Raw genomic sequence first — 24,716 nt, 5'->3', positions numbered from 1 at the left:
ACACATTTTTCATCTCTGATCTCCAGCATCTGCAGTCCTCACTTAGCTCTAGTATATAGAGCAGTTGCTGTCACCGTACTCCAGCATTACAGTGAGACACAAGCTGTGTAGCAGCAAGAGCGATTCCACCAGCAATGACTCCATTGCATTCTCTGGCTTGAACTGAAGGAGAATTCAACGACTGTTAGTGTCTCATTTGAAGTGAATTCCGCAAGCATTCAGGCAAAGCTCCTGCAAAATCATTTTCAATGGATCAGATGCTGCCACAAGCACTTATATTTATTTTACTTATGATGAGCAATTAAGGATGCGCAATAAATGCTAGCCGAACCAGTAAGGTGTACATCCCATGAATGCATCAGGGTGGTAATGGCCTAGGGGCATTATTGCAGGTAATGTTCTGAGGACCTGGGTTCGAATCCTGGCACGCCAATGGTGGAATTTGAATTCAATAAATATCTGGAATTAAGAGTCTAATGATAACCATGAATACATTGTCAATTGTTAGGGGGGGAAACCATCTGGTTCACTCATACCATTTAGGAAAGGAAACTGCATCCTTAACTGATCTGGCCTACATGTGACTCCAGACCCACAGCAACTCAGTTGACTCTCAACTGCCCTCTGGGCAATAAATGCTGGTCTAGTCAGTGACACCCTCATCCCATGAATGTATTAGACAAAGGTCAATTCTAGCTTCTTCTGCATCCTGAATTTTAGTCATTTCGCCAACAGAGCCTGTGTTTTGAATTAAATAGGATCTCAGTTCTGAAATTCCTGCCCCAAACCTCTCAACCACTGTCTTTCCACTTTGAAAGCACTCCCTCGAGCAAGATTTTGGTTAATTGAAATAAAAACAGAAAATGGTGGATCTGGCAGGATCTGTGGAGAGAGAAACCGAGTTGATGTTTCAAAGTCTGATTTGAGTCTTCTTCAATCTTTATTTTAGACCTCCAGCAACTGTCTTTCTTTTGTTTCTTTCTATCAGAACTGATATCACCTCATGTATCTTGTTATCACATTTTGCTTAATGTTCCTGTAAAATAGCATGGGGCATTTGATAATGTCAAAGGTATTATGAGATATTATTGCAAATTGGCATCCATGTTCTGACATTGAAAAAGGAGTTAACCAACGTTTTTAGTACTTGAAGTAAGGGAGGCTCCAAGGAGGGGGAAAAAATAGCGGGCAAGTCCAAATTCCAGGGTTTCTGTCTGGATTCATATGGTTGAGTCGAAAAGTGTGGTGTTGGAACAGGAGAGTCAACATTTGAGCAGAAGCCCTTCATTGATTCTCCTGCTCCTCGGATGCTGCCTGACTGGCTGTGCTTTTGCAGCACCACACTTCTCAATTCTAATCTACAGCATCTGCATCTTTACTTTTTCCCTGGATTCATGTGGTTTCCAATATTCGCGTGCTAACTTGCATTCGTCACCTGCCTGACTCTTTGGAGAGAGTCTCAGAGCCTGTCCCTCCTCAATTTACATTGAGTGGGGCCATCTTTTAGTGGAATCATGGTTCATAGCTGTTCAATGGCATTGTGAACCATTGTGGGGATGAGACCAAGATCGCTAGTATGATTCACTAATGTCCTTCAGGGAAGGAATTCTACCATCCTTACTTGGTCTTAACTACATGTGACTCCAGACCCATAGCAATCGGTTGACTCTCAACTACCCTCAGAATTGGCCTAGCAAGCCACTCAGTTCAAAGGCGACTAGGGACGGGCAATAAATGCTGGCCCACCAGCGACATCCAAGTCCCACGCGTGAATAAAAATGCCACGCTATGTCCCACAGCCCTCACTGCAGGGGGTCCCATACCTGCCCACTTCACCCACCCCGTCAAGGGCCCCTACCATACCAAACTGTGCCATATGTACTCAACCCCCATGCTCCCCTTAACCCAATTCAAAGCTATGGCATTCCCATGCCAATTCACCCACCATGTACTGCATAGAATCAATCAACTCTATAGTGACAATAGAATGTGTAAAAACAAAACCTTGTTAAAGTAGTCATTCATTATAACTTCCCACTTACTGAAAGAAAAGCAGCTATGCAGCGATAAAAGCCGAACTTGGAGAAAGAGGTCTTGCTGGAACTGAATCTCCACAATGCTTACACTGCAAACACACAGATGGCCGCCACACCTCACTGCAACTGCTCTACCCACTGGTTCTCCAACAGAAGTCAGGAGGACCTGGCCCCCTCAGTCTTGACAAACACAGTGCCTGGTGAGAATTGAAGCAAAAAAAAATGCTTCTTATGTGAAGAATTAAGTTCAAAAATCTGGTTTTCCTTCCCCATCATAAATAATAATTTATCACAAATAACACTGCAGCTGTAACAATGAAATTGGATTGTTTAAAAGGCAAATGAAGATGAATTGTAGTGTGTGATCTGCCCTCGTTTACTGGTGTGTAATTATACGGCAGCTTGATCTCCACAATCAAAAGCATCACAGCTCCAATTGGTCCCATATCTGCCTGATTCAGCTGTCAGTGGTATGGAACAAAGCTTGATTTCTTTCCTGAAAAATAGTTCTCAAATGCTGGAGACAATCATGTTTTACAGCCAGCTCTGAAGGCTTTTACATAGAGCCATTGTAAATGGACTAAAGTTTGGCATTGAGCCGCATAAAGAGATATGAGAAGAGATGGCAAATGGCTTAGTCAAAGAAATAAGATTTTGGGAGTGTTTTAAAGGGCAAAAGAAGAATATAGAGGCAGAGAAGTTTCAAAAGCAAATTCCAGAGCTGAGATGTCAGACATTTGAAAGCACAACTGCGACCATTCACAAAGCTTAGAAATCAGCAAATGCACCACGAAGCCAGGATTGGAGATAACACTGATGTGTAAAGAGTTTATACAGATTTGAAGACACAAGGTTAGAGGGATTTGAAAACATGGTTGAGCAGTATCAGTTTGCTTTAATTGACAGGGTATTTTTATTTTCTGAACTGCAAGGTGACAAGTACAAGTTCCATTTTGGAACTTGCGAGAGCCTGGCTTGAGTCTGAGAAGAGGAAATAAAGGTAGGGAGGGGGAGAATGATGATTAGTACACACCGGTTAGGTCTAAATGGGCTGATTCTGTGCCGCACTTTCAAAGTCATTCTTCATGACTCTAACCTGACTGGCTAAAAGAGATTATTGTATAAATGGGAGCTGTTGAGTTTCTTACATTGCAGCAGCAATTATAGGGACATCAAAAGGCAGTTGAGTCAGTCCTAAAATGCTTTTGAGATGACCTGAAGTTATGAAAGAAACCATAGAAGTGAAAGTTTGTTCCAGTAGAGGGTATTCTTGTATCTTAAGAATATTTGCATCTCCAGTACATTTTGGCATTTCATTGGCCAGTTGTGGCCTGGTGATAATGTCACTGGACTTGGTAATGCACTGTACCAGGTTAATGTTCTGGGGACATGGGTACAAATCCCATCAAAATAAATACTGAAATATGAATTCAATTTTAAAAAAACTCTGTACTTAACTAAGTCCAGTCTAACGTTGTAACAACCCATCTGGTTCATAAATACCATTCCAGGAACAAAATTTACCGGCTTGCGCTTAACGTGACTTGTTATGATTCCAGCTGGCGTTTTTACTGAATAAGTCAGATCCTCGACTGAAATTTGGCTCTGAAGGTCATGTTTAATTTTGTTTAATTCCGTATCACAGAATTATTACATTGCGGAAGGAGGCCATTCAGCCCATTGTGCCTGCACTCATTCTCTCCCCTAGTGCCAATCTCCTTCCTTTACCCCATATCCCTGCACACCATTTCCATCCAAATAATCATCCCAATGCCCTCTTGAAAACTGCTTAGCACTTTTTAATGGCCATTTGTTAATTAATTGTTTATTTAAGTTATTGATTTATTGCTTTGAAATTGGCTCTTTTGTTAAAATTCATGATCACTGTTGTGACAAACCTTATCTTTCTGACATTTGCTCTGCTCCCACTGTGAGAGAAAGAAAAATCAATATGGTCACCTCTTATACGTGAAGCTTGGAGAGTCCTGGTCTAAGGTGTTGCTTTATAATTCAATGAGACTTAATTTACAGGAACTGACATAACAGCAGTGACTACACTTCAAAAGCAATTCCCCTTTATAAATGTAAGTCTACATGAAATGTAAAGACCCAAATGACAAATCCAGTGAGCCATTTCATGTAACATACTGAGATAAACAGATCTGTATCGCACTCACGTACCATCAAATGTGAGCTATTGTGCAATGTTCGTTTACTAACTTCGTCAATAAAGTACATGTTTGAAAAAAATGTGGTATCCTTGACCCTGGGATTCTTTCTCTAACCGTTTCTGCTTTTCCACCTTTCTGTCCTCCTTAAAATCGTCCTCTTTGAGTATCACTTGTCCAGCTGTCTCAAAATCCCCTATGAAGCTCCTTGCACCTTCAGGGGTTACATTGTGAGGACAGATTATACAATTTGGCCTGTTTCTTTCTAGAATGTAAAAAGTTAAGTTGAAGTCTCGAAGTATGTACAGAAAAAGGCAGGGTAAATAAAAATAAACTGTCTCATACAAACATAAAATCCTGAAGCAGGAGTAGGCCATCTGACATTTCAAGCCTGCTCCGCCATTTAATAATACAGTGGTTGATCTTTTCATGGTTTCAGTTCCACTCCCCCCACCCCCGAACTCACCATAACCCTTAATTCCTTCATTGTTCAAAAATAATCTATCTTAGCTTTAAAAATGTTTACTGAAGTAGCGTCAACTACTTCACTGGGCAGGGAATTCCATAGATTCCCAACCCTCTTGGTGAAGAAGTTCCTTCTCAACTCAGTCCTAAACCTGCTGCCCCTAATTTGAGGCTACGTCCTCTTGTCCTAGTTTTACCTGCCAGTGGAAACATCCTCTCTCTGTCTATCTTATCTATTCTCTTCATAATTTAATATGTTTCTATAAGATCCCCCCTCATTCTTCTAAATTCCAATGAATATAATCCCAGTCTATTCAGTCTCTCCTGATGAGCCAACCCCCTCAGCTCTGGAACCAATCTAGTGAACCTCCTCTGCACCCCCTCTAGTGCCAGTACATCCTTTCTCAAGTAAGGAGACCAAAACTGCATGCAGTACTCCAGATGTGGCCTCACCAGTATCCCATACAGCTGCGACATAACCTCCCTGCTTTTAAACTCAATCCCTTAAGCAATGAAGGACAAAATTCTATTTGCCTTCCTAATTACTGTTGAACCTGCAGATCAACTTTCTGTGATTCATGCACAAGGACACCCAGGTCCCTCTGCATAGCAGTATGCTCCAACTTTTTACCATTCAAGCAATAGTCCTTTTCACTGTCATTCCTACCAAAATGGATGACTTTATATTTATTTACATTGTATTTGTCCACTCATTTAAAGTATCTATATTCCTCTGGAACGTTTCACAGCCTTTTGCACATTTTGCAGTGCCACTCACCTTAGTGTCATCCACAAACTTTGACACACTACACACGATCCCCAATTCCAAATCATCTCTATAAATTGTGAATAATTGTGGTCCCAACACTGACCCCTGAGGCACACCACTAGTTACTGATTGCCAACCAGAATAGCACTCATTTATCCCCACTCTTTGCTTCTTGTTCTTCAACCAATCCTCTATCCATGCTAAAATTTTACCCAAAATGCCATGCATCTTTATCTTATGCAGCAGCCTCATGTGTGACACCTTGTCGAAGGCCTTTTGGAAATCTAGGCACACCACATCCACTGAGTCCCCGCTGTCCACTTTGCTTGTAATGTCTTCATAGAATTCCAAAAGATTAGTTAAACCTAACCTGTCCTTCTTGACCCATGTTGCATCTACCCAATGGGACAATTTCTATTTAGGTGCCTGCTTTTTCTTCTTGATAATAGACTCAAGCATCTTCCCCACTACGGAAGTTAAGCTAACCAGTCTATAACTCCCCATCTTTTGAATACTTGCCTTTTTAAACAGTGGTGTCACATTTACTATTTTCCAATCTGCTAGAACTGCCCAGAGTCCAGCGAATTGTGTAAAATTACCACAAGTGCATTTGTTACTTCTCCCGTCATCTCTTTTAGTACCCTGGGATACATTCCATCAGGGCCAGGAGACTTGTCTATCCTTATCTCCATTAGCTTGCCTAAAACTACCCCTTCCACGGTAATGATTTGTTTCCAGGTCCTCACTCACCTTCGTCTCTTTTAGTGGCATTTTATTAGTGTTCTCCACTGTGAAGATGGACAGAAAATAGCTATTCAATGCCTCGGCTGTTTCATCATAGCCCATAACGACTGGTTGGGAATTCTAGAACTAGGGGGCATAATCTAAAAATTATGACCAGACCATTCAGGAGAGGTGTTAGGAAGTATATCTACAGTCAAGCAGCAGTTGCTAATTCCAAATCTGAGGCAGATAAATCTTTATTAAGCAAAGTTGTTAGGGACCACAGATCAGCCATGATCTTATTGAATGGCAGAACAGACTTGAGGAGTTGAATGGCCTACTACTGTTCCTATGTTCCGACATGTTACATTACATTAACGGAATTGCATCATTACGGGGTAGTTGTCAGCTTTCTGGGCTTGCAAATTTAAAACGCTGGTCTGAATTCTTTATCAAAAAACTTAATGTTTCAGTAACATTATACCAGACACAAATTGCTTCAACCTCCACCGGTTACACTGGGACTTATCACTGATTCCCTTGAGAAAGCTTGTTGATTGGTAACATCTGATGGCAGGCTATATTCGGATACTCATTAATCAATGCTAAAATTGTACTCGGCTCGAATGTGAGGGGAAGGCTAATTCTGAGAATTGTTTTTAACAGGAAGAGACAAAGGCTACAATATTTGTTTCCTCAGTGTTTGGATTATTGCTGCTCCAATTGCAGTTTTGGGTTCAAAACTGGCTTGTAGACCACGCACGCTGTTTTCCAAATGTGCCAGCTGTCATTTTGGCGAGAATGTTTGCTCAAATATCCACTGGAAGGTAGAATAGGTAAGTTGAGATGTAATACATTCTCTTTGACTCACGCATCTAAATATCACTCTCCACCATCTTCAGTCAATGCTAATTAGTGGAGTCATGAACTGCCATTGCCTTCTACCAGCCGAGGCAACGGATGCAAACATGTTTGGTTGCACCTTGCTAAAGTATACACAGAGCAAGGTGTTACGCACTGAAGGACCTTTTCCTTATTCCAAATCAAACCGATATACTCCCAAGTATTGAAGCTGTCAGAATTGCCCTTGAAGTACAGTTTGGAAGGAAGAATGAACAGATGTAATACAGAGGGAAAAAGTGAAGACTGCAGATGCTGTCATATTCGTCAGCCAACCAGATATCCTGAACTAATCTTGTCCCATTTGCTAGCACTTGGCCTATATCCCTCCAAACCCTTCCTTATATACCCATCCAAATGCGTTTTAAATGCGACAATTGCACCAGCCTCCCCCACTTCATCTGGCAGCTCAGGCCATACACACACCACCCTCTGTGTGAAAAAGTTACCCCTCTGGAACTCCTGAAGAAGGGCTTATGCCTGAAACGTCGATTCTCCTGCTCCTCGGATGCTGCCTGGCCTGCTGTGTTTTTCCAGCACCACATTTTTCAACAGATGTAATACAGAGCAAAGTAAGCTGCTGGAAGAGGGAGGAAGTTGAGGGAAGGACTTTCATTGTCAGTCTAAGGTGTTCAGAGCAATTTTTCCACCTGAAGGAGGACAGTGTTTCACAAAAGTCCCTCTTAAATCCAGATTTTTAAAAAAATTTTTTTTACTGCGTACAGTTCTGGTCGCCACATTACCAAAAGGATGCAGACGCTTTGGAGAGGGTGCAGAGAAGGTTTACGAGGATGTTGCCTGGTATGGAAGGTGCTAGCTATGAAGAGAGGTTGAGTAGGTTAGGTTTATTTTCACTAGAAAAAAGGAGATTGAGGGGGGCAACCTGATTGAGGTTTATAAAATCATGAAGGGTATAGACTGGGTGGATAGAGACAAGCTTTTTCCCAGGGTGAAGGATTCAATAACGAGAGGTCACGCTTTCAAGGTGAGAGGTGGAAAGTTTAAGGGGGATACATGTAGCAAATACTTCACACAGAGGGTGGAGGGGGTTTGGAACGCGTTGCCAGCAGAGGTGGTAGAGGCAGGCACGGTAGATTCATTTAAGATGCGTCTGGATAAATGCAGGAGTAGGTGGGGAGCAGAGGGATACAGATGCTCAGGAATTGACCGACAGGTTTAGACAGTACATTTGCATCGGCTCAGGCTTGGAGGGCCAAAGGACCTATAAATTTCTTTGTTCTTTGAATTCAAACGCCTCTCTCTCCTGTGGCAGGATTTGAACCCAAGTCCTCTAAACAATATCTGGGTCTCTGGATTAACAGCCCAGCAATAATACCACTAGGCCATCAGCTTCTCCCACATTTAGTGATAGCTATTGTCAGTGCAGACTCAATGCACCAAAGAGTCTTTTCTGCAGCGTATGACTATGTGCAGATGCCGGTGTTGGACGGGTTGGGGAGCAAAGTCAGAAGTCACACAACACCAGATTACAGTCCAACAGGGTTATTTAAAACCACAAGCTGTCGGAGCACTGCTCCTTTGTCACGAGAAGTGGAGAGCAGCAGGGCACAAAATATATAATGGAGGGATAATGGCGAGAAAATTTCAGGTATTTAAGAATGTTGACTGAAGGAGCAGTGCTCTGAAAGCTTGTGATTTTAAATAAACCTGTTAGAGTATAACCTGGTGTTGTGTAGCATCTGACTCTATGACCCTGTGACATGGATAGAAACATCTGGGTCAAGAATTATGAAATATTAGAATAAATCAATGGTCGGGGGGAGAGAGAGAGAGAGAGAGGGTGAGTGAGTGAGAGAGAGAGAGAGGGTGAGTGAGTGAGAGAGAGAGAGAGAGAGAGAGAGAGAGACAGGGGGTGCTCGTGACTTTAGCAGACTTAAAAGTGGATAAACCTAGCCAGATAAGACATGTCACATGCTGTTGACGAAGGAAACATTATGGGACCCTGGCAGTATTGTTTTGAGGGGCCAGGGGATTAAAAGATTGCTATTGTCCAATTGTTTAAAAAGGGAGAAAGAGACAAACCAGGAAATTACAGTCCATTTCATCGAACCTTGCTGGTGAGAAGGTTATTCAAATGATTTCTGAGAGACTTGGAGAGACACGGATTATTCAGGAACAGTTAGCATGGATTTGTTAAAGGAATGTCATGTTTGATAAATTTGATCATACTCTTTCAGAAGGTAACCAGATGTGTTGATAACAGTAATACATTTGATGTGGTCCACATTGAGTTTAGGAGGGAGTTTCACAAGATCCCTCATGGCATATTGGTCAAGAAACTAAGCATCCAAGGCAAAGTGACTAGTTGGATCCAAAATTATGTGAGAGTCAGGAAGCAGAGTCATACAGACATAGAGGTGTACAGAGGACGCAGACCCTTCAGTCATATTCGTCACGCTCACCAGATATCCTGAACTAATCTTGTCCCATTTGCTAGCACTTGGCCTATATCCCTCCAAACCCTTCCTTATATACCCATCCAAATGCGTTTTAAATGCTACAATTTCACCAGCCTCCCCCACTTCATCTGGCAGCTCAGACCATATACACACCACCCTCTGTGTGAAAAAGTTACCCCTCAGGTCCCTTTTAAATCTTTCCTCTCTCACCTTAAACCTATGCCATCTAGTTTTGGACTCACCCACCACAGGGAAAAGACCTTGTCTATTTATCCTATCCATGCCCCTCATGATTTTATAAACTTCTATAAGGTCACCCCTCAACCTCCGACGCTCCAGAGAAAACAGCCTCAGCCTGTTCAACCTCTCCCTGTTAGCTCAAATCCTCCAACCCTGGCAACATCCTTGTAAATTTTTTCTGAACCTTTTCAAGTTTCACAACTTCCTTCCGATAGGAGGGAGACCAGAATTGCACACAAAAGTGGCCTAATCATTGTCCTGTACTACCACAGCATGACCTCCCAACTTCTGCATTCAATGCTCTGACCAATAAAGGAAAGCATACAAAATGCTTTCTTCACTATCCTATTTACCTGAGATTTCACTTTCAAGGAGCTATGAACCTGCACTCCAAGGTCTTTTTTGTTCAACAACACTCCCTGGACCTTACCGTTAAGTGTATAAGTCCTGTGCTTTGCCTTTCCAAAATGCAGCACCTCACATTTATCTAAATTAAACTCCATCTGCCACTCCTCGCCCCATTGGCCCATCTGATCAAGATTCCGTTGTACCCTGAGGTAACCTCCTTCACTGATCACTCCATCTCCGAATTTGGGATTGATGGTTGTGGGATATATCTGTGACTGAAATTCTGGTTCCAGAGGGATCCTAATAGACTCAGTGCTTGCTGGTGGTGGTTTACATTATATGGATTTAAATATAGGGGTTAAGCAAAGTGGATAGCAAAGTCATCACAAATGATTCCAGGTAGGACCCCGGAAAGTACTGAAGATCAGAGAGACCACTGTGTGCTTTTCCACAGATCCCTGAACAGAACAAGGCAGGAAGATCAGGCGTAAGAAATCATATGGGGGGTCTTTGCTTTTATTGCTGAGGTATAGAATACAAGAGGTTATGCTGGAGCTGTATAAAGCACTGGTTAGTCCACTACTGGAGAACTGTGTGCAGTTCTGACCGCCGCATTCTGGGAAGAATATTATTTCACTGGAAAGGATGCAGAGGAGATTCATCAGGATGCTGATTCGTCTGGAGGCTCTGAACTGTGAGGAAAGATTAGATAGACTGGAATTACATTACTTGGAGCAGTGACAGTTGAGAGGAGTCCTGATAGAGATGAATAAGAGCATGATAGGTATGGTTAGGTTGGATAGGAAGGCACTTTCCCCCCTGTTAGAAAGGGCAACAACCAACACACATAGATTTAAGGTTAGAGGTAAAATGCTAAGAGAAGAGTTTAAGAGATTATTTTCAGGTGATGGTCTGAGTCTGGATCTCACAGCTTGAAAAGCATGGTTGAATGCCAAAACATTTAATCAGTATTTAAATCTTCACTTGTCGTGCCACAGAGCTATGTTTCAAGAGTTGGAAAATGGGATTAATGTATTCAATGGGCCCAATGAACTCCTTCTGAGCTGTGAATGTCTAATTTTCCAATGATTTTCCAATTTTCCAGATGACTAATTTTCCAAATTTCACCACTTGTGTCAGAATATTTAATCTTTTGAGGCGCTGCACCCAGCTGTTTGGAGTGAAACTCTTGGGCATTGGTTGCAATAAATGCTTGGTTGGGTGTCCTCCTGCTTGGTTGTCGATAGTTGACAAATTTCTTCCCATCACCTGCAACACTATTGCCTCTGATGCAGCACTGGAAATTCTTGGTGCCCATGTTGTGCTAGAACTGAATATTCCCCAGGTTATTCTTATTTTCTTTTAATTTATTCATGAGATGTGAGCATGTGTTGACATTTATCCCCATCCCTAATTATTCAGAGGGCAGTTAAGAGTCGACCCCATTGCTGTGGGTCTGGAGTCATATATAAGCCAGTCCAAGTAAGGACGGCAGTTTCCTTCCCTAAAAGACCTTACCCTAACCCTAACCCTAACCCTAACCCTAACCCTAACCCTAACCCTAACCCTAACCCTAACCCTAACCCTAACCCTAACCCTAACCTTTTTTCCCACACAACTGGCAAAGGTTTCATGGTCATCAGGGTAGCCCGATGCTCCGTGGTTAGTGCTTCTGCCTCACAGTGCTAGGAACCCAGGTTCGATTCCAGCCTCAGGCAACTGTCCGTGTGGAGTTTGCACATTTTCCTGTGTCTGCATGAGTTTCCTCCGGGTGCTCCAGTTTCTCCCACAGTCCAAAGATGTGCTGGTCAGGTGAAGTGCCAAGCTAAATTGCCCGTAGTGTTCAGGGATGTGTAGGTTAGGTGCATTAGCCAGGAGAAGTGTATAGTAATAGGTTAGGAGAATGGGTCAGGAAGGGATACTCTTCGGAGGGTCAGTGTGGTCTTGTTGGACCAAATGGCCTGTTTCCATACTATAGGGATTCTATCATCACTCGACTCAATAATAGATTATTACTGAATTCAAATTCCACCATCTGCTATCATGGGATTCAAACCCAGGTATCCAAAACATTGCGTGGATCTCTGGATCAATAGTCTAACAAGAGTTTCATTAGGCCATCACCTATCCCATTCTACTTCTAGAATGACTTCCAGAATCTTCTTCAAGCATAATGTTCTCACCTTTAAGGGCTTCAGTCTCACTTAAAGAGGCACAGGCCACTCTGACGTCATGCTAGCCTCTCCCCCACCATTTTGCAGGTTTTAGTCAGATGGGCAGTCACCCAATAGTGTGCCTCACGCTAGCGACATGTAATGATCATTTAAATTCTCTGTCAGCATGATCAGCAAGAGGTAATTCTGCATTGTAATCCTTGAGACTGTTTCTAGGCTCTGTCCAATTTTGCCTTCAATTTATTCCATGAATCTAAGACAGAATGACAAGCATTATCTTATTGAAAAGGTCACAATATAGACAAGTAATGAAACAATTTAGAAAAGAGTTATTGTGCTTGCCCTGTCACACTACCCTGATCTGTAGTGACTTGACCTATACAATTTCATAAAATATAAAACTAATCCTATGACATTATCATTGTTCCCACTGGGATCCTGTAAGTTATGTGTTTGTTATTCTACTCTGTACCACAGAAGATTAAAAAGGGAAATATAAGGCTTCACTGGCAGTGTGTTCTGATATTAATTTGTGGTAAACTTAACAAAAGGATGTGCAGAGCACAAGTTATTGAATTAATTTCTTGAGCAATGTTTGAGACTCACAGATCAGTGAGTTTGGTGCGGCTCCGTGGCTCAGTGGTTAGCACTGCTGCCTCACAGCACCAGGGACCCAGGTTCAATTGATGCCTCGGGCAACTGTCTATGTGGAGTTTGCACATTCTCCCCGTGTCTGCGTGGGTTTCCTCCGGGTGCTCCGGTTTCATCCCACTGTCCAAAGATGCGCAGGTCAGGTGAATTGGCCATGCTAAATTGCCCGTAGTGTTAGGTGGATTAGTCAGGGGTAAATGTAGGGGAATGTTCTTTGGAAGGTCAGTGTGGACTTGTTGGGCCAAAAGGGCCTGTTTCCACACTGGAGATAGTTGAGTAGAAATTGTAAAACTTTGAGGGAATGTAGAAAGCTAGAAACATATGACAACGTAACTCCACCTCTGCTATTAACTCTGAGGAAGTGCTGCACATCCAGAGGTGTGGTGTTTGACATGAAATGTCTACCAAGGTACTCTCAGGGGAAAGACTCAAATTTGCTGAAAAGAGCAAGCTCGTTTGCAAAAAGGTTAATTGCAGATTTGTCAGAAGCACATTTACATACCACACTTTCTGACACGTGCGTGTGTGTGTACACCCAGCGGCTCCGACGACACATTTGTCTGGATTAGTTCCATGATATAATGGATGTATTTACTCAATTCATTAATAAGGTGGCCCGGAATTTCAAACAGAACTCCAAATGTGGGCTAAATGTGTACGTGCTGTCGAATTAAGGCATAATTTTGAACAAAAATGAAGCAGAAAAGTGCATAATAGAAAATGAATTTGGTTCATTTTTCTCTTCCATTGCAAATCTCCCTTCCGCCAGACCTCCTCAAGTTTGAAGCTTCTGATAAATTCACTCATCACTATGCATTCCATTCTGGATTTAGCAGGTGGTGTGATTTGTGTGGGATGAGAAAGATTCTGCCAGATCTTCCTTCTGCCTCAAATGATGCATAATTTTCCATCTGATGTTCTGCCTAAAATTTTGAGCCAGCTTGAGAACTGATGAAGCTGGGCGTTAAAAGGCTATTCTGGCCCTTGAACATTTCCTGCCATTTAATTAGATCATAAGGCTGATCTGAATCTTAATTCCGCCTCGCCAATTTGTTTGTGTCAAACATGGCTCTGTTGACAGCTCCAGCTACCAGGCCAGGGTCAGTGAAGTTGGCAAAATGTGAGCATGCAAACATAGCAGGCAATTGGGGTTTTGGTCATTATTGCGAGGTAGATGGAGGATAAAAACAGGAATGTCTTGTTACAACTGTACAGGGTGTTGGTGACAATTGGTGACAAAGCTGCAATATAGAGGGTGGCTCAGTGGATAGCACTGCTGCCTCACAGCACCAGGGACCTAGGTTCAATCCCATCCTCAGGTGACTGTCTGTGTGGAGTTTGCACATTCACCCTGTGTCGGCATGGGTTTCCACCCACATTCCAAAGGTGTGCAGGCAAGGTGGATTGGCTGTGCCAAATTGTCCATAGTGTCTCGGGATATGCAAGCTAGGGGGAGTAATCATGGGAAATGCAGGGTTACAGAGGTAGGGTGGATCTGGGAGGATCCAACTTTGGAGAGCTGATATGGATGCGATGGGCTGAATGGCCTGCTTCCACATTGCAGGGATTCTATGAAGTTAAAGCTTACAGGACTGAAGGAGTTCTGCCTTTTGATTGGGAGCAGTCTGACCCCATCTGCCTTCACAGGTGGATGCCAGAGATCCCAGTGTACCATTTACAAAGTTGTTATGCTGGGTGTCCTGATCAATATTTATTCCTCAATCACAAAGACAGAAATATGTAAGAAATAGGAGCACTCTCAAACAGGCCCTGCTATTCAAAAGAAGGACTTTTGCCCGAAACGTCGATTTTCCTGCTCGTTGGATGCTGCCTGACCTGCTGTGCTTTTCCAGCACCGCTCTAATTCAGACTCAGGTTTCCAGCATCTGCAGTCCTCGTTTTTACCTATCCATTCAAAAGACTTGCCCCAGGCCTCAACTCCTCCTTCCTGCCAGCTCAGCATAGCCATTCCCTCCCCGCTATTTCAAAAATCTACCCACCCCCTCTTGAATACTTACATTGATCTATCCTGCACAACTCTCCAGGTTAGAGAATTCCAAACATTAACTATGCTCTGGGAGAAGACACTCCTTTCCACCTCAATTTTAAACGAGTGTCCCCTTATTCTGTAACTATGTTTCCGAGTTCAGGACTCCCACATAATTGGAAACATCTGTCCTGTCAATCTTCCTTAGAATCGAGCACGTTTCATATAGACCACCCCTCATTCTTCTCAACTCTTATGAATAAAGGCCTAATCTGATTGGTTGTTCTTGATAAGTCAATCTCTAGATCCCAGGAACAAAAGTAGCCGTTGCTGGAAAAGCTCAGCATGCCTGGCAGCATCTGTGAAGAGACATCAGAGCTAACAGTCCTCAGTCTCTCAACCCAAAATGTCAACTCTGATTTCTCTTCGCAGGCAGTGCCAGACCTGCTGAGGTTTTCCAGCAGTTTTTGCTTTTGTTTCTGATTTACAACATCCACAGTTCATTCCTTGATCCCAGGAATCAACCGAGGGAATTGTTTTTGAAGATCCTTTCATGCCAGTGTAGCCTTTTTAAAAATACAGTGACCAAAACTGTACACAGCACTCAGGCTGTGGTGTCAACACATCCTGTACAGTTGTTGCAAAACTTTCCTGGTCTTAAACATTATCCATCCAACAATAATGGCCAAAACTACATTTGCCCTCATTATGACTTCCTGCATTTAGATGCTAACATTTTGAATTTCATGCTCAAGACCACCAAGATCCCTCGGTGCTGCAACTTTTGGAGTTTCTTTTCATTTTAATAATAACAACCTTTTGATTCTCACTATCAAAATGCCTGACCTCTCACTTTCATACTTTATTCTCCAACTACAAAGTGCTTTGCCCTCCCACTCAGTCAACTCAAATTCCTTATGTCCTCCATTTATTTTTGTACCATCATCAAATTTGGATAAACAGCAACCTGCGCCTTCTCCAAGTCATTAATATTGGTAATAAATAGATAAAGCTTCTGCTCATTGTCCCAATTCTGCTTGTGGGACCTTACAGTGTAAATTAGCAGCAACATTTCCAAAATACCACAGTGACTACACATCAAAAGTACCTCATTGGCTGTCAAGTAAAAACCACTACATAAATGCAAGTCTTTCTTGTTTCTGAAATCCTTAATACTCTTACACAATAAAGATCTATCAATCTCAGTTTTAAAATTGCAATTCACTCAATGCCAAACGTTCTTTTGGGGACAGATGTCCAGATTGTCCCCATCATTTTGTGAAGATGATCCTCCTGATAATCTAAAGTTTATGATTGTCTCTTTGTACTTCACACCCCATCTGCGTGGTTAGTTTCCATTAACTCTTTAATTATCGGAACACACTCATTAGATGATACCATCATTTTTATTCATTTATGGGATGCGGACATTGTTAGCCTGGTCAGCATTTGTCTCCCATCTCTAAAGAGCTGCCATCTTGAACCACATCAGTCCTTAGGAGCTTTAGGGGCAGTCGCAACACCATTAGGGAAGGAATTCCAGGATTTTGACCCAGTGACAGTGAAGGAATGGTGATTTATTTCCAAGTCTGGATAGTGAATTGTTGGAGGGAAACATGCAGTGGTGGTGTTCCCATGTATCTGCTACCCTTGTCCTTCCAGGTGGAAGTGGTCACAGGTTTGGAAGATACTATTGAAAGAGTCTGTATGTGGTGCTGTGGTGTAAGTTTTGAAGCTGGTGGATGGGGTATCAATCAAACAGGTGCGTTTGTCACATAGAAATGTAGAAGATAGGAACAGGAACAGTCCATTCAGCACCCCCCCCCCCCCCCCCCCCAAGCCTGGTCAGCCATTCAATATGGTCATGGCTGATCATAGAACTCAATCCCATAATCTCACCCTCCCTCCCTCCATGTCCCTGGATCCCTTTAGACACAAGAGCTATATCTACCTCCTTTTGAAAACACAATGTTATGGCCTCAACCACTTTCTGTGGTAGTAAATTCCATAGGCTAACCATTCTCTTGTCGAAGAAATTTCTCCTCATCTCAAAATTTTATCCTTTATTCTTGAACAATGATCCTTGGTTCTGCCTCCACTCCCATCTGCGCCCCCCCACCCTCGCACCCAATCAGGAACATCCTTCCTGTATCTACCCTGTCTAGTCTTGTTGGAATTTTATAGGTTTCTATGATTCCCCTCTTATTCTTCTAAACTCCAGTGAATACAATCCAAACTGATTCAACCTCTCCTCAGTCCTGCCATCCCAGGAGTAAATCTGGGAAACCTCTGCTGCATTTCCTTAAGAACATCCTTCTTCAAATAAGGAGACTGAACATAAAACTGAACATAATATCCCAGATGTAGCCTTGGCAATGCCCTGTACAGTTGCAGCAAGACGTCCTTGTTACTGGATGGTGTCAGGCTTCTTGAGTGTTGTGGGAGCTGCACCCATCCAGGCAAATGGGAGTGTTTCATCACACTTCTTATTTCTGCCTTCTAGATGGTGGATAGGATTTGTGGAAACAGGAGGTGAGTTAGTCACTGCAGGATTTGTAGCCTTTGCCCTGTTCATGTAGTCACTTTACTCATATGAGTAGTCCAGATCAGTAGTAACACCCAGGATGTTGATCGTAGAGATGTCAGTGATATCACTGAATATCAAGAGATGATGGTTAGAATCTCTCTTGGTGCTGGTGGCCATTGCTTGGCACTTGGGTGGAGTGAATGTTACTTGCCAGTTTTCAGGTCAAACTTGGATATGACCAGGTGTCTCTGCATTTGGTCACGGGCTACTTCAGTATCTGAGGGGATAGGATAAATAGAGGAAGTCTGTTCCCTGGGGTGGGGGAGTCCAGAACTAGAGGGCATAGGTTTAAGGTGAGAGGGAAAAGATATAAAAGAGACCTATGGGCCAGCTTTTTCACACAGAGGGTGGTGTATGTATGGAATGAGCTGCCAGAGGAAGTAGTGGAAGCTGGTACAATTGCATTATTCAAAAGGCATCTGGATGGGTATATGAATAGGAAGGGTTTGGAGGGATGTGGGCCAAGTACTGGCAAATGGGACTAAGTTAGGTTCGGATATCTGGTCAGCACCGACGAGTTTATACGAAGGGTCTGTTTCTGTGCTGTAAATCTCTATGACTCTATGAGTCACAAAGGGTGCTGAACATTGTGCAATCATTGGCAAACATTTAACGTTGTGATGGATGGGAGGATGGAAGAAGCAGCTGAATGTGGTTGGCCCTAGGGCACTACCCTGAGGAACTCCTGCAGAGATGTCCTGGAGCTGAGATGACTCCAACAACCATGATCACCTTCCTATGTGTCATGTGTCAGGTATGACTCCAATCAGCAGGGAGATTCCCCAATTCCAATCGACTCTAGTTTTGTTTTCGCACCTTGATGCCACAATCGGTCAAATGAGGTAGTGATCTCAATTTTTAATTGAAGGAAACATGAGTCTTGTCTCTTCAACCTGAGACATTTCATTCAGCAGAATTAGATGAGGCCATTCAATGTCATGAGTCTGTTCCACCATGTAATTCGATTACTGTGGACTTGTATTAATCTCATCAACCCAGCTTGATTCTGTGACCTTTAACACTGTTGCCGGACGAAACGTCTATGTTTAGAATTTCACACACAATGGCTTTCTGTGTGGATCCCTGACTTTCTTCTGCTCTTTGTGTGAAACTTTCCCCCTGTCCTCATCCCCCCAGAAATCTATCCTTGAAGCTTTCATTGGAACACATCACTCACCCACCTTCTTGTCATGGTTAGATGTTGTTGTTATTGCTATACTTTGGTTTGGATTCCCTCAGAATGTATTGCAAAGATTCAGAAATTTCTTATTACATATACATAGCATTTTCATTGGTACCTTTGACTCCCATTGCCAGAACATTGCGAATTCCAGTCTCCCAATTGGCTAATTGAATAGCCCATGGTAGGAGCACTACATGTTTAATCTTTACCCTATCATGGGATGTGGGTAGCACTGTAAAGGCGAGCGTTTGTTATCCATCTGTAACCATCCTAGAGCTGAGTGTCTTGCTGAGAGGTTTCAGAGAGTAGCTAAGAGATGACCATTTTGCTGTGGGTCTGGAATCGCAAGTAGGCCAGACCAGGTAAGAAGATTTCCATGAGCCAAATCAGAAGACCCTCCCTTGAGTGGTGTGATCACCTCATGGAACAAAGTTTCCAGGTAAATTCGATCTTTGGATCCTCTTTCCCCACTGACATTTTAGATGCTTCTCAGAATCTGTCTCAGGGTTTATCTCTCTCCTGCTCATTTCCCATTAGTTGGTGGCCAAATAGATTCTGTCCCCTTTAATCGATGTTGCCTTTCCTCTTCCGTTCACTCCCATCCATTTATTTCCTGAACGCCTTTTACTCAGTAAGATTTATTAGCCAGCCCTGGTGATCTGCATCTATAACTCACCAAACTTACTTATCACCACAATCCTCACACACACATCCATGCACTATAGACCTAATTTAAACTTCATTTCCCTAAACCCACTTAATACTTTATTGTTTGACACTTTGTGGATTGATCTGACTTTCTCAGTTTTCTCAGTGTTCTTCTCTAATATTATCTCCTATTGCCCACATTTGTGGGTACGTTAGTTCAAACCATCCAACGTAGCACGAGAAAAAAACTCCACCCACAAGGCAATTAGTGCTGGGTCTGTTCAGGCTCCTTCTCCCTCAGAACTGATCTGAGTGTCACAGAATTCTAAAAGCTCTCTTTCCAACCAGACAATCATCTGCTTTATTACCAGCTTTTTAAAAATTCATTCGCAGGAAGTTGGCATCACTGGCCAGGCCAGCATTTATTGCCCATCCCTAATTGCCCAGAGGGCAGTTAAGAGTCAACCACATTGCTGTGGGTTTGGAGCCATATGTAGGCCAGATCTGGTTAAAGACAGTAATTTCCCTCTCTAAAGGGCATTAGGGAACCAGATGGGATTTTCCCTCTGGCAACCAACTCTCAGTCATCATTAGACTCTTAGTTCCAGATTTTTATTGAATTCAAATTGTGGGGTTCCAACCTATGTCTCCAGAACATTACCTGGGTCTGTAGTTTAACAGTTCAGCAATATCACCGCTAGGCCATCCTCTTTCTTGATGGTTTCTTGTAATTCTACCCATTATGGAAACAGAAATGCTCCACTGACTTTGGATGGAATACAGTGTTCAGTCATTTCCAGGGCAATTGCAGTTAGCAGAGACTCACATATTCACTCAACCTTTGACACCCACATCAATCTGCAGCTGCAACTACAGGGTTAATGGAAACAAAGGGCTTCTCAAGTTAGTGTTTCTTAAAAGAAAAGTCTTCCAAATTCCTCTTGTCTTTCTGCTGGAGGTTAATGAAAGCCCCTCTCTCCTGCCAGGTGCGTACCAGGTATGCCAGTGATCAGGATTAGCAGAAAGTCTTGTTGCAATGACTTTGACGCTGTTCTAGCAGCCAGCAAGAACCTGGGTCAGTTACACAACCTGATTCAGTGCAGGGTGGGAGATGGGGGAAGTTGTGTCTGACTAGCAATGAGCTGTAATTACCTCCGTTTCTTCTGGAAGCAAATTCTGAATGGAGGACTTCCAATCGTACAGGCAATATCATGCAATCAGCTTAGAGTTCATCGCCAGTAGGGACTCAAACCATCCCCTGAATGATTGTAGATGGTGTACACAGTTCAGAAAACATGCCCTGCAGCCTGGCGTGAGTATGTTTGGGACCTCCATCAAAAGTTGGAGAGGCATGGCTTTCCCCTTTCACTGCAAAATACCGATTCCACTGTCAACATCTCAAAGAAATGGCATTTGGAAGAGCTTTTGTAGATTGGAACAACTTCAATGCAAAATAAAATTGTGCTTAACGTTTGGAACTGGAGAGAAACATGTTTACATGTTTACATGGCAATAGATTCACAGTCGGAGAAGGTTATTTTTGGACTGAGCCCAAGGAATATCCTTGGGGAAGTTCAACTGAACAAGAGGCATTGAAGTGTAGGCTGCCGCTACATCAGGCAATAATTCTGTCAAACGGAGAACTGCTCTGAGCAGCGTGGCTTGGCTCACTGCCCAATGCCCACTGACACACAAGATATTGCAGAATAAATTAGACAGCAGAGAGAAGGTTGCACTTTGTTTAACTTGAAAGGTACAGTGGTAGCTTTATGCTACTTATACATGAAAAATAGTTTAGAAAGCTAGAGGAGAAATGTTTCCATTTTTAACAGCAACTTATTTCACGTACAACAGACTACACTTGAAGCTCAGCGATTATTGGGACATAGACGAACTGGACAGCCATTTCACCTGCACCCTGACAGCTTTCCATTGAAACTGACAGGCCTTAGATGAAATTTGTTGATTATTTTTCTTTATTGTCTTTGGGTTTTGATAATTGCTGGCAGAGCAAGCATTTTTTTATTTGCCTGTCCCACAATGCCCTTGGATTTAGTGGCTTGCTTGGCCATTTAAGAAGGCAGTTGAGAGTTAATCACATTGCTACATGTTTGAACTAGATGGGGAAGGAAAGCTGCCAATCCTAAGGTCATTGGAGAACCAAATGGGTGCTTACAATAATTGATGGTGAGCTTTCAATTCTAGATTTTTTACTTGCATTTCAATTCCAGGAGGGATTTGAACTCTTACCCCAGGAGCATTTAACTTGGTTCTCGGGATAGAGTCATGGAGATGTACAGTGCAGGAACAGGTCCAACGCTGGATATCCTAAATCCATCTAGTGCCATTTGCCAGCATTTGGCCCAAATCCCTCTAAATCTCTAGCCCAGCATCATTACTACTATGTGAAACCGGAAGAACTGCGGACTCTGAGGGAGGGTCTGAGGAAGTTCTGAGGCAGCGTCACCGGAGCCAAAACATTAACTCTGATTTATTTTCATAGATTCTGCCCGACCTGCTGAGCTTTCTGTTTTTGTTTCCCCATTATCACTACCTGTCATCTCACTTTTAAAAAATGGGGCTTGTATATCTAAAGTTTCTTCTCCTGGCCTTGTTGTTCTTGACTGAATAGCAATGGTATCTCAAGGATGCTTTGTAAGGCTTACCATAGTACATTAAGAAGCTGCACCTATGAGGTATCAGCCATGGCTCAGTAGATAGTGTTTCTGCCTTGGTTTAATAAAAGACGATCTAACAGTGAACTTGTCAGAGAGGAAAACATTTGAGCAATCCATCCGTATCCTGCTTTGTGCACAACATTCCACCCACACTCTCTGACCATAAAGACAATGGCCAGGCTTAAGACTAGTCATTACGTTCACAAGATGTTGATCCTTTTAAGCACTTGCTGCTACCCAACAAGGAAGTGAAAGGAAAACTGAAAGAGAAGTGGCAACATTCAACGGGAGAAATCAGAGGTCACATGACGATCACAGTTGTAGTTCCTGTTTGAAGTCCATTTAGGCTTCAGCTAAAAGGTGCTTTTGCATATTTACATCATTAGTCTCATATACCAAATGGTCTCTCAGTCTCTCATTAAGAGTTAAACTAAAGTCACATCCCAACATGGATTCCCCTGCTTGGTGAACTGTCGACTAAAACTCATAGTGTCTCAAGATTAGAGGAGGCCTGAGGCCATTATATTCCTTAACTAAATCTGTCAACTCTTGAAGGGTATTAGTATCTGGTGCCTCAGGAAAGATTAGGCTCCTAATAACCAAAAAAGCTGCAGGTCCACAAGCTGTCAGGAGAATGACTTGCTCTCCATCTGCCCCAATGTAATTTGCCCAGAATAAAAGAACACATTCTTCTCAGAGTCTTCCATCGCAGGATTGAACAAATCAAGCTTCTCAAATAACAGCATGAAGCTAGAAATGCTTAGCCCAAATCAAGTGTTGTGAGTGAATCTCTTCAGGGACATATTCCATTCTTGTCATCACTGAACTAACTCCTCAAAGGTCAGTATCCTGTCACCAAGTCACCCTTTATTTACACGGGGAGAGTATAAGACATTGAGTCAGCTAGCTCAGAGCCAAATCCTAGAGAGAACAGAACCTCTGACACTCCTATTTATGTCTGTCAGCCAGGATTCCCTGATTGGACCAGGTTAACAGCCACAATCAGGGAACTCATATTCTATGAGGTCCACCTGTTGACCTTGTTGCAATCACTACTGTCTGGAATCCAATGTAAGCTAATGAATAATATAGGCTATGAACAGCCAGATTCAGCACTTCCTTCAAAGTGAATGGACATTAAATACTAGCATTGCCAATTATGGAAAATGATTGAAAACAATTCTCATTGTGTCACTGCTTCTAACACCAAGGAGGTACAAAAAAGACTGCAATATCATCAATCACTGTTGCTTTTTATCCTTTAATTAGAATAAGGAACAGCTGATTAGCCCAGGTGGTTTAATACTACAACAAGTACTGAAATAATGGGATTTAAAATACAGACCAGAAGGAATTAATCACTTCCATTAGTCTGTGATTGTTGTTTTCATTGCTTGCGACTGAACCCTGAAGGAAGGAGCTTTTTGCGTTGGAAATGAGCAGATGAAAAAGTAACAAAAAGTAACAGAGACAAAAGGATAGAACAATAGGTTACCCTTTCCCCTTCGCACATTTGTGGCAATCTCTACAACTGAAACAAAAGACAGATATTTGATCTAACCAGGATTTCGCACCAGACACATGAGTCAAAGTTCGAGGTTGTTTGAGGTTGTCCAGTGAATTACTGAAGGTATTCTGCATTGGCAGAGAAACCATATTTCATATCAGACCTTAAACCAAAGTTCTGTCCATCACTTTTGTCACTATTTCAATAAGGTCAGGGGAGCATTACCTGGTAAACTGGCCATATACAACGCCACTAAAACTGATTAGCTCAGGGTTAGGAGGAGGAGCTCAGGGATAGGGGTAGAGCTCAGGGTGAGGGTGAGGGGCTCTGTGAGGGCCGTGATCTTAGTAATTGGGTGTGCACTGGGGAAGGGGAATCGACTCATTGGGAGACTCTCGGGGTGGGAGGGAGCTCACTGAGTGGTGTTTGTGTGAGGATTGTTTCACTGAGGGGGTTCTGTCGGGGGGGGGGATTGGGCTCACTGAGGGGCGCTCTGTGGGGGGATGGGCTAACTGAGGGGGGTCTGTGGGGGGAAGGGTTCACTAAGTGGGGTCTGTGGGAGGAAGGGCTCATTGAGAGGGTTCTATGGGGAAATGGGCTTATTGAGAGGGGCTCTATGGGGGGAATGGGCTCACTGAGGGGGTTCTGTGGGGGGTAATGGGCTCACTGAGGGGTGTCTGCTGTGGGGAATGGGCTCATTGAGGGGAGTCTGTGGGAGGGAATGGGCTCATTGAGGGGGTGGATGTGTGGGAAATGGCCTCAGTGAGGGGTGCTCTGTAGGGGGATGGGCTAACTGAGGGGGGTCTGTGGAGGGAAGGGTTCACTAAGTGGGGTCTGTGGGAGGAAGGGCTCATTGAGGGGGCTCTATGGGGGGAATGGGCTCACTGAGGGGGTTCTGTGCAGGGTAATGGGCTCACTGAGGGGTGTCTGCTGTGGGGAATGGGCTCATTGAGGGGAGTCTGTGGGAGGGAATGGGCTCATTGAGGGGGTGGATGTGTGGGAAATGGGCTCAGTGAGGGGGGTTCTGTGTGAGGATGGTCTCACTGAGGGGGCCTGTGGGGGTTGGGCTCTTTGAGGGGGACTCTGTGGGGGGATGGGCTCACTGATGGGGACTCTGTGGGGAGGATAGGCTCTTGATGGTGTCTCTATGGGGGGATAGGCTCCCTGTTGGGGGAGGGCTCATTGAGGTGGTCTCTGTCAGCATGTGCATGCAGTGGGAGAGGTTAGGGGGC

Source organism: Chiloscyllium punctatum, chromosome 2, assembly GCF_047496795.1.
Source record: "Chiloscyllium punctatum isolate Juve2018m chromosome 2, sChiPun1.3, whole genome shotgun sequence".
Classification (NCBI taxonomy): Eukaryota; Metazoa; Chordata; class Chondrichthyes; order Orectolobiformes; family Hemiscylliidae; genus Chiloscyllium; species Chiloscyllium punctatum.
The sequence above is the reverse complement of the archived record's forward strand: the minus strand, read 5'-3'. Positions refer to the sequence as shown.